The sequence below is a fragment of the Pogoniulus pusillus genome, chromosome 21 (assembly GCF_015220805.1).
Source record: "Pogoniulus pusillus isolate bPogPus1 chromosome 21, bPogPus1.pri, whole genome shotgun sequence".
Taxonomy (NCBI): Eukaryota; Metazoa; Chordata; class Aves; order Piciformes; family Lybiidae; genus Pogoniulus; species Pogoniulus pusillus.
The window spans coordinates 10524888-10539481 of record NC_087284.1 but is presented as its reverse complement, the minus strand read 5'-3'; the positions used below and the strand labels follow the sequence as shown (position 1 = coordinate 10539481).

General features: G+C 44.8%; 1 protein-coding gene across 13 annotated transcripts in view; it reads left to right on the top strand.

Moving 5' to 3' along the window:
- LOC135184794 (uncharacterized) overlaps positions 1-14594 on the top strand; it is a 616367-nt gene that overhangs the window by 38554 nt on the left and 563219 nt on the right. For 11 of the 13 annotated variants that reach the window (XM_064160870.1, XM_064160872.1, XM_064160881.1 and 8 more), the window contains one exon: positions 12211-12277. The gene's annotated coding sequence lies outside the window, so the exon portion shown is untranslated. Of the gene's footprint in view, positions 1-2866; positions 3044-11622; positions 11666-12210; positions 12278-14594 lie in introns of those variants that run through there. The other 2 variants (XM_064160869.1, XM_064160871.1) reach the window with 2 other exon arrangements.

Here is a 14594-nt window from a genome sequence, read left to right as displayed (position 1 = left end):
CCCAGTCTCGTTGCTCTCCTCTGGACTCGCTCCAGCACCTCAATATCTTTCTTGCAGCAAGTGGCCCAGAACTGGACACAGTGCTCAATGTGAGGCCTCCCCAGAATGACATCTCTGGTCTTACTGGCCACACTATTCCTGATATAGGCCAAGAGGCCATTGGCCTGTGCCACCTGGGCACACTGCTGGCACATGTTCAGCCCTTACCCAGTGCTCCCAGATCCCTTCCTGCCAGGCTGCTCTCCAGCCACTCATCCCTCAGTCTGTATTGCTCCATGGGGTTATTGTGGCCACAAGTGTAGAACCCTGCACTCAGCCTTGTTAAACCCCATCCTGTTGGCCTCAGCCCATCGACTCAGCCTGTTTAGCTCTCTGAATCATCTTCCTACCTTCCAGCAGACTGACACTCCCCCTAGCTTGATGTCTTCCACAAATTTACTAACAGTAGACTCTATCTCCTTGTCCAGGTCATCAATATACTCCTGTAGTAAATGAGAAGTTTGCAAAGAAAGCTATAGGGAATTAGAATGCAGGAGTTTAGAGCTATCTGTGGCTTTCAAATGTATGAGGGATGGTACCTGGGCATGTGTAGTGACTAGTTCATGTGCCTTAGAGGAGCAAGATAATATTCTTATGAAATGCTGAGGCTCCTAAACGCCTCTTAATATGAGCACATGGTTTGTTGTGTCTGTGATCTGAATGTGAAATGAAGAGGTCCCATGGGCTTGGAAGTTTGATTTCATCAAAGGGAATATTGTGAGTAAGGCCATGATAGATTTAATTGCCAGGAACAAAGTCTGCTGTTCAGCATTCATGTGCAACATACAAGATTCACACGGATTTAATATCCTCCTGGTGCATCCAACATGACTGACATGTTCCCTGTGACTGTCTCCTCTCATACCTTACAGCTAAATGTTACACAATCACAGGCTAGGGGCTAGAAGGGACCTTGAAAGATCATCCAGTCCAACCCCTGCACCAGAGCAGGATCACCTATACCAGGTCAGACAGGAATGCATCCGGATGGGTCTTTAATATCTCCAGAGAGGAAGACTCCACAACCCCCCTGGGTAGCCTGTCCCAGTGTTCTGTCACCCTCCCAGGGAAGAAGATTTTTTCTCCTGTTCCCATGGAAATTCCTATTGTACCCATTGCCCTTTGTCTTGTTGTTGGGCATCATGGAGCAGAGCCTGGCTCTATTCTCTTGTAATTCATCCTTCACATATTTATAAAGCATACAGGGATGTAAGCATATATCAAGGGGTATATTTAGCCCAATGTCAGTAGTGGCTAAAAACCTGATGGGTGTTTGTTTAGCAATAAAATACCTGGTTTTACACTTGGATAATTGAAGAACAGTTTCTGCAGGAAAATAACAGTTGTGTTTCTGCAGGGTTTGGTGCACTGAGTTAGGAACTTCCCCCCCCCCCCCTTCCCCCCGGTATAAAGTTTACCAGACTAACTCAGATGGCTTGGAAGTCAGATAAAGCTCTATTTTACAGCAAAGTTAAATTTACAAGCATAGATACAAAATACATTTACAACTATATGCAATTTAGAAATAATAAAGAAATCCAATCTCCCCCCATCCTGGACCAAAAAAGAGCCCAGAAGGGACCAACACCACCCTCTCTCTCTCTCTCTCCCTACATAGAAAACAGCCAGCAAGGCTCACATGTTGTCTGGTCAGCCAAGGTTAATGGAAGAGATTAGAGAGAGAAGTGAAGGAACAGTGAAGAGACCCAGTGCTCAAAAGCAAAGAAAAAAAGATTGTTTTTTCATTGTCTTTTTATCCCTCTTAGCAAACCAAAGAATGATAGAGACTTTATCATAATTATTCTTTTACAACCAGTGTTCTAATTTGGTTAGAGTCTGCACTGAACTTTCAGGAAAACACCAATTTCTTTTCTTAGAATATTCCAATAAGCCTTAAACCACTACAATTAGTCTTGACAAACCTTGTAAGCTGTCACCCCAGCACCAAAAGGCAGCAGTGCTAGCACAAAAGGGCATATGGCTCAGTGGACCTTCCTTTTGACTGCCTGCTTTCACAGCTAGAGCCCCAGCTAGATGGTTCCTACCATTCCAGCTGGATGTGTTCCTCTGTGACCTGAGCTAGATTATGGTCCTGCTCGGGCAGGGAGGTTGGGCTCTGTGGTCTCTTTGGGTCCATCCAAACCCTGACATCCTGTGATACGCACTCAAGCAGTGTGTAGCTGCTCCCTTGCTTAAGGGAAGAAGAATAGAATCATGGAACCACTGAATCAGTCAGGATTGGAAGGGACCACAAGAATCATCTAGTTCCAACCCTTCTGCTGTGGGCAGGGACACCCTACCCTAGAGCAGGCTGGCCAGAGCCTCATCCCACCTGGCCTTATACACTTTCAGGGATGGGGCCTCAACCACCTCACTGGGCAACCCCTTCCAGGATGCCACCACTCTCATGGTGAAGAACTTCCTCCTCTCATCCAGCCTGAACCTACACATCTCCAGCTTTGCTCCATTCCCCCTAGTCCTGTCACTCCCTGATATCCTGAAAAGGAGTCCTGTAAGCCAGGTGTGATTTCTAAAGGCAGAGCTGCCATGACTCCTCAAACATCTATTTATTTATTTATTCCAGACTAGTACTACTCATCTTTTGGAGAAGGTGCTTGCCTCTGGTACAGCTGGGCCCATGTAAGAGGGAAGGGTTGGTTTGTGTGTGATCAGAAGTTACAACAAGCTGATAATCAGTAGATTATTACAGATAAGACCTGGGGGAAGCAGGGCTTGCAGATATGTGTGTGAGCAGTAGGGAAAGATGGTATGGGACAGATTCCAAAGTAAAGGAGGAGTTTGATTCTCCTTGGTTCAGAATCCTGGGATGCACTGGACACACGTCACAGAATTCTGAGCACATAAGCTGAGAGGGAGTTGGAGCGACACCAGTCTTACCATCACGCTGCTGTGGGTCCTGGTGGGGATGTCTACCTTATGAGATAGTGGCCGACCAGCTCTGCTATCTTTGCATCTCGGGAGCTCTGCTGGCCAGTGAGATAGGGTGAGTACAGCCTGCCCTTTGATCAATAGAGCTGCTTGGGATAGTGTGTCGTGTCTTATTCAGCACTGTAGTTTCTCCCTTTGGCTGTAGCAGGTGAGCCATAGGTATTGTGTACATCCCTTTCTCATGATAATTTTAGCATTTAAGCTATAATATAGTATTGAAATTGTACCCAGAGGGGGGTGTTCAAAAAAAGACTGGATGAGGCACTTGGTGCCATGGTCTAGTTGATTGGATAGGGCTGGGTGTAGGTTGGACTGAATGATCTTGGAGGTCTCTTCCAACCTGGTTGATCTATGATTCTACTAATTTGTAAGAGTGTTCTCTGGTCCCAAAGAACTCACTGGGCCAGCCTGTTTCACGTTTGGGCCAGTGGAAATTGAAGGGTGCTTGCACTAGGTGATTTTGTGTGGAATCACACATTTTACTGTTAAGGAGTCCTTCTGCACACGAGGCCCATGACAAAGGTCTCTTCTCTTTTTTTTAATTTTTTTTTTTTTCCTCTTCTCTTCATGTGAAACTTGTGGCAAACCTCTGAGTAGAAACTGTGTCTTCCAAGTCCAGGATTAGGTCCCCAGCAAGAAAGCTTTGGTTCCTTTCATGCTGTTTTCTTGTTGTTACACAGTGTTGTATAAGTGTTGGAGGTCAGTTTTATTTTTTCCAGTGGTAGTCCGCACAGGTTGCGTAATGGACTGTCTTCTGCCACCCTGTGATTCCTCTGAAACACCAACAGAGGTGAATCTGATCCTTCCCTTTGCACATGCTTGTATATTCCTTGTGGGGGTTCCATATGCCTATAGGCTGGGGAAGTACTGATTTGATATGCAGAAGTTCAAATCACAGAATGTCAGGGGCTGGAAGGGACCTCCAAAGGTCATCCATTTCCACTCCCTTGCAGAGCAGGATCACCTATGCCAGATAACACAGGAATACATCCAGGTTGGTTTTGAATATCTCCGGAGAGGGAGACTCCACAACACCCCTGGGCAGCCTGGTCTAGTGTTCTGTCACCCTCACAGGGGAAAAAATGTTCCTCACCTTTACATGGAAATTTCTATGCCTCAGTTTCCATCTGCTGCCCCTTGTCCTGTCACCAGGCATCACTGAGCAGAGCCTGGCTCCAGCCTCCCGGCACTCACCCTTTACATATTTATAACCATTGATGAGGTCACCTCTCAGGCTCCTCTCCTCCAAGCAGCACAACCCCAGATCCCTCAGTCTCTCCTCATAAGAGAGATGTTCCATTCCCTTCATCATCTTTGTGGCTCTACATTGGACCACTTCAAGCAGTTCTGTGTCCCTCTTGAACCAGGAGGCCCAGAACTGGACGTAATATTCCAGATGCAGCCTCACCAGGGCAGAGTAGAGGAGCAGAAGAACCTCTCTTGACCTACCAGCCACACCCCTTTTAATACACCCCAGAATGTCACTTGCCTTACTAGCTATAAGAACACATTGCTGGCTCATGGTCAACTTTCCACCACCTAGGAGCCCCAGATCCTTTTCCCCTTCATTGCTCTTCAGCAGGTCAGTCCCCAACCTATACTGATGCCTGGGGTTGTTCTTTCCCAGGTGCAAGACTATACACTTGCCCTTGTTGAATTTCATTCAATTTCTCCCTGTCCAACCCTCCAGCCTGTCCAAGTCTCGCTGAGTGGCAGCATAGCTGTATGTGCCTAGACTTTGCTGATAAGATAGAATTGTGGGAATTCTCTCATCTTGGTGTGTTTGAATGAAGAATTGGCTGGAGGGGCATTTTTTTGTTAGTATCATATGAATGTCTGGTGATACTTTTCGGTTAGCAATAATTACATTACATCTGCTGTGTACATAACAGGGAACTAATTCTTCTTCGGCATCTCCAGCACATGGATATAGATTCTGAGTTTTGTGCTGTTACATTTACTAACCACATAATTGCATATTTAGTCCTATTACGCTAGATCCTGAAGTGTTATGGTGCAGGGTATAATTACATCATTTACTCTTGAAGAAACCCTCAAGATATAATATAAATAATAGGATTGCAGATTCATAGAAATTAGAGATGGGAAAAGAGCCTATTAGGTCATCTGCAACCCAGTGAGAAAAATTATAAACAGTTTGCTGGAGTGAATCTTATCATAGGCATTGATTGCCCTTGCTGCCTCCTTGTGCTAGAATTCCCCCAGATCCCTGCAAAAGAGCTGCTGGCTGGTGCTGGAGAGTGCTTGCCAACTGGTGTTTCTGCATTGTGTACATAGGAAAACTGAAAGGAACATAGAATCCTATGTTTCATCTAGGTTGGAAGAGACCTCCAAGATCACCCAGTCCAACCTAGCACCCAGCCCTGTCCAATCAACCAGACCATGGCAATAAGTGCCTCATCCAGGCTTTCTTTGAACACCTCCAGGAACGGTGACTCCACCACCTCCCTGGGCAGCCCATTCCAATGCCAATCACTCTCTCTGACAACAACTTCCTCCTAACATCCAGCCTAGACCTCCCCTGGCACAACTTGAGACTGTGTCGCCTTGTTCTGTTGCTGGTTGCCTGGCAGAAGAGACCAAGCCCTACCTGGCTGCAGCCTCCCTTCAGGTAGCTGTAGACAGCAATGAGGTCACCTCTGAGCCTACTATTCTCCAGGCCAAACAACCCCAGCTCCCTTAGCCTCTCCTCACAGGCCTTGTGTTCCAGGCCTCTCACCAGCTTTGTTGCATGTTGGTTTCCACCCAGCAGTGGAAAGTCTGCCCAGAAATCCATGCAAAGTTTTCTTCTCCTCAACAGAGGCACCAAATCAAGTGGCCACATCAGTCACTGGCAGATGTAAAGTCTCATGCTGGCCACATCATTCAGTTCATCTAGGCTGGATGTCAGAAAGAAGATCATCACAGAGAGAGTGATTGGTGTTGGAATGGGCTGCCCAGGGAGGTGGTGGACTCCCCATCTCTAGAGGTGTTTAAAAGGAGACTGGATGAGGCACTTAGTGCCATGGTTTAGTTAATTAGAAGGCATTAGGTGGTAGGTTGGACTTGATTATCTCAAAGGTCTTTTCCAACCAGGTGAATTCTGGTTAATCTTTAATTTAGACCCTGGTCTTTTCCTCTATGTAGTTACTTAACTGGAGTGTAACTAGCAATTATAAAGTAGCCACAAAACATCAACAGCAGCCCTTATCTGAAATAGCTAGCTCCTCTTTATACCTTTCTTTCTTCATAGTGGACACCAGCCTTCTAAGAAATACTGGAGAGATGGCCAAATCCAGCAGTTGTCTAGATTGCTTTTTGATTTGCTACCCCTAAGTCATTACCCTCTGCTCTCTCCTTGTAGGGGCATAGCTCCCATTGTCCTATGTTTTCTCATTGGTTGGCTTCCTTCTTCTCTCATCACTTCTACAGAAGCAGGTTCTTCTTATTCCTCTTCTCCCCTTCCTAAGCACACCAGACGCCAGTCTCAGGAAGAGAGCATGTGAGCAAAGCCACTTTCTGAACATGGTGCATGGAGACATGAGCCGAAACAGTTGTAATTGGAATTTTATGGTTTAAGCCAGATTTAACACCATTAGTTCTTACTACAGGTCTGTGAGGGAGAAGGTACCACCAACCTCCATCTGCATCACTTGCTTGTGGCTCTAAACAGGCCTCCAGTGACATGGTGTTTAGTTCTGTGATGTTTCCATTAGTCCTCACACGTTGTTAGTGGATTACTTGATTACAGTCTTCCTTCCAGCAGGGTTGAGTGTTAGGCCAGAGGGCTCGGTGGCACCTGACCTCTTGGAAAGTGATCTTGCCATGACTCAGTACCCTGAGGGCTGTCTGCAGGGACCATGTGTTAGGAAAAATGGCTTCCCCAAAAGGTTTGTCAAGCCCTGAAGCAGACTGTCAAGGGCAGTGGTAGAGTCACCATCCCTGGAGGGACATAAAATTTCTGTAGATGTGGTACTGAGAGCCATGGTTTAGTGATGACCTGGCAGTGCTGGGTCAATGCTTGGGCTTGATGACCTTGAAGATATCTTTTAGTCAAACAGAGTCTATGATTCTGTACCTCAGGGAAACAAAATTAGTGGTGGACTGGGAATCTCTCAAGATGCTCTTGCCCACCTTCAAATGCTGGGGTGGTGGTGGGGCCAGTGAAGCCTCTCCCTCTTTGTCCTCTCTGGGGGTCAGATCCAAACTGTTGCAGAGCTTCATGATTTTGTTCACTTCAGGGGATTTTTGTTGGGGATCTGGCCCTTTCTACTTGATGGTTAACCAGTGGTGCAGCATTCCTGGAGGATGACTGCAGTGATGAGGCAATTAATTACAAAGCTGACTTAACTTTGTCCTCAGGTTTAAACAAGTTTGCATCACTAACATTCTCCTGGTAATTGCTTTTAAAGGAGAAGAAGCTCTATGAGGCAAAAACCATCTGGGCAGATGTGGCTGTGTGAAAGGGCAAAAGTGTCAGGAGCAGAGAAAACCAGGAGCAAGGATTCGGCTTCTCTTGGGCAGGGCAGCACAAGGGAGGCTTCTCACTTTTTGGTTCCATGTTGGTGGTTGTACTGTGAATTGGGGAGCTGGTGATGTGAGGACATGGTCTGGTTTCGTATGACAGGCCAAGATGACTCTTGAAATTCTGATAGACCTGGTATCATACCAGTAAAAGAGATTAATTGTGATGATGCTTGGGAAGGCTGTGTCCTTCTGATGCCTTTTTGCATGAAGAGACAGATGAGTGTGGATATCAGTGCAGCTCCCTGGGGTCAGCAACTCTCCACACTAATAATGAGTAACTACATGGAAACATACAGGTTTATCACTCACCTGTAGCAGTCACCCCTTTCAATATTAATGATGGTTTTGCTGCCACTAAATAGTTCAGACTAAAATTCATGTGTGACAGTGTCAGTTAATAGTCATCTTTTACTAGAAAGGAGTAGGAATGCACTGTACTAGCAAGGGAAAAAAGCTTTTGAGGTCACAGGAGGAATGGGAAAGGACATTTTTTGAATTATTTTATGCTGCTGTAGTCAGTATCTTCCCCTGAGATCCTTTGGACTTTCTAACACGGGCTGAAAAGTTCTCTTTACTTAGTGGTTCTGTGAAGATTTTACAACAGTAAGTCCTCTTTAGCCAGCCAAAGTTGTTTGCTTCACTCATCGCTGCATCTTGTATCTGAGCAAAGTTAGGCCCCTGAAGAAAAAGACATAAAAGATATTACTTTGTGCCAACATCTCCTCGTTCTGGTTTTCAGAAGTGGAGTAAAGAGACTTGTTCCAGATACCCAGAAGTAATGAAGAGCAAGTTAGGTACACACCACCCAGTAAGATTAGAATGGCATTGCCAGTCTAATTTCAGGCTGTGTTTTTATTTAAACCTTATCCAGAGATGTATCTAATAAACACTAGTGGGAACTAATTTACATTCTAAAATCTATTAATTTAATCATACTCATTATATAAGTCAACCTAGAAATAGCAAGTAAAACAAGCAGAGTGAAAGAACAAAGTGATCTAATGAATCTGACTTAAATAATGACAAGCATTGCAACCTAGTACAAACAAATCATACAAGTTAACACTTCAGCACTGTTCTCCATTTCATTCAGCAAACAGACATCGTGTCCCAATCCACTGGTCTTTCATACTTGATGTGACTAAAGGGTGGGATAAATAAAAACAAGTCCTTATAGACAAAATTCAACCACACATGGCAAGGCTGGATGATATCTCACCCCTCCTTTCAGTCCTGTGGAAGGAGGAACTAGGAGAGCCGCTAGGTATAAAAGGGTGTGTTTCACTAAGGCAAAGAAGGATGGCAGAACCACAGGGCCTGGCAATGAGTCCCAGACATCATGTGTCAACACCTTGATATGGAGGATGCTGTGCTGCCATTGTGGTCCAGAGACTGGAAGAGCAACTCTTTCAAAGCTTTACAGCCTGCCTGTGGGGAGGAACATTTTCTCTGCAGTTCGTTCAAAGGTAGACATAAACTGAGAGATTTCACCTCAGAGAAAGGACAACCTGGGAGTTAAGGTAGAGGATGAGGAGTTAGCAAATCTTGCTTTTGGTCTTTTTCCCTATTGAGTCTCCTCCTGGTGAGAAACTTTGATGGGACAAAGCTTTCTCTAGAGCCTAAAGTTAGGTTAGGTAGAATTAGTGGTTTTGGTGCTACCACTCCAGAGAGGCAAAGGTTGCTGTTACCACACAGCAGAGATAGGAGCATCAGTAGTGAGGACATAGGTCAGATAGCACTGTAGAGGCTGGCTTCTTTTGAAGAAACTCTGATGATGGAGTGCCTTGTATGAAAGAATGATAAGACTTTATAGTCAACACTGAAGCATATTTAAAGACCATACCTTTCAAACACACTGAATTGCTCTTATCTGCCTCTCACTCTGGCCTTGCATCCCAAAGTGGCGATGACCCCTTTGGCCTCCGCAGGCAACTCTGTGTCCTTCAACAGCAGCATCGGCTACCGTACACCATAGACAAGGCACAGTCCACAGGACATCCACTTAGGGTTCAGAAAAGGGCTTTGCTACCAAGAGTTATCCAGCCCATGGGCTTCTTTCCAGAGCTGTAGCTGTGTTTTAGATAATTTCTCCTTATTATTTCTCTCTGAGCCTCCCAGTTAATTTGCTTCTGTTTCTAAAAATCAAACAGGTGCTAGGTTCTCTGACTCCTCCTCTAAGGGAGGAGATTTTATTGTTTTGGCAAGAGCCACCCACTGGCCAAGCACTTGCATAGGTCAGTTCCTGAGTGGCAAAGCCTATAAATAAGCTCACTTAGAGATTTAGTGATGCTCCTGGGAAACTTGACATCAGCATGTCTGTGTATAGGCAGCTCCAGGCCTATGCCTCTCCCATTCCTTTCATTTTTAGAGACTTATTCCCAAGAAGAGCAGACTTCTTTCTTGGGGCCATGTTTTTTAAAGTGGTCCTATCTCTGCATCCAAATGTGAAACTGTGATGATAATAACAACAACAACAACAACTAATGACGATGATAAGAGTAATACCTTTCACTTATGTGTTTCTCATTGCTGTGATTTGCATTACATCAGAAATGTACAATAGGGGCTCCCTGCCAAGCAGATAACCAGTGTTGACCTGAAGAAGCTATGCTCCAAGACATAAGCAAGCTCCAAATAAAAATACACATGCAAAATTATATACACTCACATATAGGGACTCAATCTGATTCATCCAAAGAGATGAAAGCAGTTGGCAAACAGCAATTAACTCATTTTCATGCAATAGATAAGCATCATCTTTCTATCTGATGGATGAGCAAGACAAGTTAAATGACTTGCCCAAGGTTACACAATGCATCAGGGCAGAGCTTGGAAGCAGTATAAAGGAGTCCTCATTCCCTGATCTAACCTTCCTCTTCTTGACTTTCATCTGAATTTTCAGTGTATAGAAGAGTAGACTTACAGAAATGTGCACACACACTTGCAAACCTGGAAGATAAAAGAATGTTAAGGTTGGGCCCTAGCTGCATATGGTTAGCAAACTCCCCTTGAAGATTTCTTCATTCTCCATGGCCTCTTACTTCGCTTCGTTTGAAAGGCTGGAGCCAATCAGCATTTGATTTTGAGTAACAAATTCTCTGTTCCAACAGTAATGAGATCTGTGTCTCTCTTGATGTTATAATTCTCTGTTTCAATATCAGTGGATTTTGGCTTTGGATGAAGACAAAGCAAGAGTTATTGGTGAACTGCAAAGGTCTGGTTTTCTTAACAGCAAAGATTACAACTCTGGAAGCTGCTTTGTTTTTCAGGGGTTGGTGTCTACTTGCGAGGGAGGTGCTCACTGTTAATCTCTAAGCATGACATTACAGAGAATCTTCTCAGTTCTGTGATGCTATACACTGAAAGATCTTTAGGATTATTATCATAGCATCATAGAATCAACCAGGTTGGAAGAGACCTCCAAGATCAGCCAGTCCAACCTAGCACCCAGCCCTGTCCAATCAACCAGACCATGGCACTAAGTGCCTCATCCAGGCTTTCTTTGAACACCTCCAGGGACAGCGACTCCACCACCTCCCTGGGCAGCCCATTCCAATGCCAATCACTCTCTCTGTGAAGAACTTCCTCCTAACATCCAGCCTATACTGCCCCTGGCACAACTTTCACTAATTCAGTGTGACAGCCCTGCTCTAAAGGCATATGGAGCTTCTCCAGGTTTTACAGAGTAAAAGAATTATGGAATTATTAATGTGTACAAATATCTGAGGGGTGGATGTCAAGTGGGTAGGGCCAATTTCTTTTCAGTGGTCAGCAGCAATAAGACAAGGAGCAATGGGTACAGACTGGAACTTTAAAGGTTTCATCTCAATGTGAGGAGAAACAAATGAGGGTGATGGAGCACTGGAACAGGCTGCCCAGAGAGGCTGCGGAGTTTCCTTCTCTGGAGACTTTCAAAACTTGCCTGGATGTGTTCCTGTGTGGACTGCTCTAAAGGATCCTGCTTGGCAGGGAGGTTGGACTTGATTTCTGGAGGTCCCTTCCAGCCTCTAAAGTCTGTGATTCTGTGAAGGAAGTCTGAAGGCCTGCTTGTTAGCAGCAATGCTGTGTGAACAGTACGTGTGAGTGCAAAGAGCCAGGAATACAAGTGTAAGAATCCACTTCCAGGGACAAATTGGAATATGCATATAAGGTAAACTGTTGTACCCAATGGCTGTGAAATTTAATATCACAAAGCAAGTGACTTGCCTAAGATCTCAAAGGAAATCTGTGGCAGAATCGGGAAAGCATCCCGCTCTTGTTCCTCAGCCACAAAACCACTCTTCCCTTTGAACCTCAAATCAGTCTTTTCTTTGATTTAAGGTTGACTGAGATGAGCTGATTAAGTTTCCATGTATCATCTGGAAGCTTCAGAACAGGCTTGTTTTGCTAGACATTCCCATCAGCCCCCAGAGTTTCAGGCCTTTTGATTATAAAATGCTTTTTACGTTAGTCTTCATGGAAACTCCCTTTTTCTTTTGTTTTAATCATTTACAAGCTGGAGCCTTGCCAATTTATGTAACATGGTCTCATCCTACTCATTATTTCATCATACTCCTGCCAGATCTTTATTAAATATATTTCTTCCCCCCTCTTTAGTAAAAAAGGGATGGGTGCCTGGGAACCTGGATATGCAAAATGAGTGGGAATTCAGCTTTTTTTTTTTACCTCTGTGTTTTTCACTCTCTTTCTTTACAGATTCAGAAATATCAGTGAGAAGGATTATCCTTCCCAGTTGTGGGGGAGAAGTGCCTGTCAAGTTCAGGTGGGTTAATACAGAGTGTGTTGTTCCTACCCTGCCAAGCTCCATGATTCCCACTGAGAGAAAACCAAGCCACAGACTTTGAGATCTTATTTGGGGTCCTCGCATACAAACATAAAATCAGTAAAAGTTGCCCTGTAGGTCATAGGAGCAGAATTTTAGCTTGCTGAAATATCTTCCAAGCATAAACACCTCCCAACCCTTTTGCACCTGCAGTTCAGGTACTCTTAGTTTTCCTATCTCCTTTCACCACTTTGGTATTTCCCTTCCCATTTAATCTCTGAGGTGTATGCCTCAGTTAGTGAAATGAAAAGCTGTATAACTCCCTGTAATTTTTCACCACCCACATTCACCTCTTTGAATGCCCTGTGTAGAACATCTATAGTGTGAGAATTATGCCTTTGAGGGACATCATGGTGCCCTTGACTTGGTCGGACAGTTCAAGGAGCAAAAGCACTGGACACAGTTGAATTCTATTGATGAAGTTTGTCTGTGGCGGTTTTCCATCTGTAAAGGATGCTTTTGAGGACTCCTTTTGTCCTATAAAGGAATTAGCCTCGGGAGGTTAAGTCCAGGACAGTAGGCTGGTATTTGATCAAGCCACAATTCCCTTTCCTTTTTCCTTTTTGTTCTGGCTCGACCAAATCCATCAAGAGACACATGAGTAGATCACAGAAGCCAGTTTGCACCTCTAACTGCCCCACCAGAGCTTCCTTTGGATCCTGTTAACAACTCCCTGCTGACAGCTGCTGGCAAGTGATGTGTCCACCAGCTTTTCCCAGACACTTTACTGTGGCCCTCGTCCATGAAAGGCTTTCCCCACCTTGTACTTGCCTCCCATGGGTGTAAACTGCTTAGCTTGTTCCCAGGATGAGAGATTTCTGTTGTATTTTGCATATATTTTGAACTCTGAGCTTTTGTACAGTTACTTGTGGTTTTCTATGCATGCAAGGTTCTCCTCACTCTCAGTGGTTTTCCTAACCCTTTTTTTGGTGATAACTATCAGCTTTTCGTGGTTTGAAGAGAACAGCTCCTACACTTCTGCTCTATTGCAAACATTTTAACAAGCAGCTTGTACAAACTTCTTTCCTTTACTTGATGGACATCACCACGGCAGTCAGAAGGGGCCTTGACACCAGCGAATCTAACCATGCCTAATTGGTGTAGGTGTTGACTGCACATTGTAGGAGATCTTCAAAACCATGCTGTCTGCATGTATACTGAATACCACATGGTGTTGTACTTGTGTCATTGGAGATGTGTGCTCAGCTGAGCTGAGGACCCTGGGATGGTGTTTGAGGAATATTCTCCTTGGGATCTCCCCCCCCACCCCTTGCCCCGGCTTATTTCAGTGCATTTCAAGTACAAACATGACTGCTCTTCAGAAGCACTTTTGTGAGCCTCAGGGGTAAGTCATCTCTGGCAGAGATGATTTAGCAAGGTGCCTTTGAGAAGGCGAACTCCAACAGAGGCAGGGAAACCACCTTAAACCTCTCAGGAGGTGGTGGCAGACCTTTTAATAAAGACTCTGAGAGCCTCTCCTTGCCCCTCTCCTGCATAGCCCCAGGCAGAACTAGGGGATGAAGTTCAGATTTTTGTAGTCCACATTGTACTGAAGATTTGGCAAAATATGTCCTGTTGCAACAGGACAAGGAGCAATGGCTTTAAGCTGAAAGAGGAGAGATTTAGACCAGATATAAGGATATGTTTTTCACACTGAGGACAGTGACACACTAGCACAAGTTACCCAGATTGGTGGTAGATGCCCCATCCCTAAAAAACATTTCAGGTTGGGTGGGGCTCTGAGCAACCTGATCTAGTTGAAGAAGTCCCTGCTCACTGCAGGAAGGTTGAGCTAGAGGACCTTCAAAGTTCCAACCCAAAACATTCTATGAGAATATATAGTGTGCTAGAGGCAAGTGCTCACTATGACCAATTGAAAGCATTGCAACCTGGATGCTTGAACTATGTACACGAGGATGGGATGGGCTCATGATTAGCTTGACCAACAGGAAGGCAATGGGCTGGATTGTGCCAAATCCCAGGAGTATGTGCTCACATCTGAGCAGAGAGGAGGATCTCAAAGATCTTTGGCTCCAAGGAAGCTCTCACTGGAGGCAGAAAATGGTGTCAGCCAGTGAGAATCAGGAGCAAAACCTTGAATAAAATACAACTGGGACACACAAAGGTCTGTAGTGAAACACAGGTCAGTTGCCTGGAGGGAGAGTGGTGTTACAAACTGCTGAGATTAGAGTTAAGTTAGACATAGACTTAATATTGGTTTCTGTTTTAGTTCAGAAGTGGCTTAAGAAACAGGAGA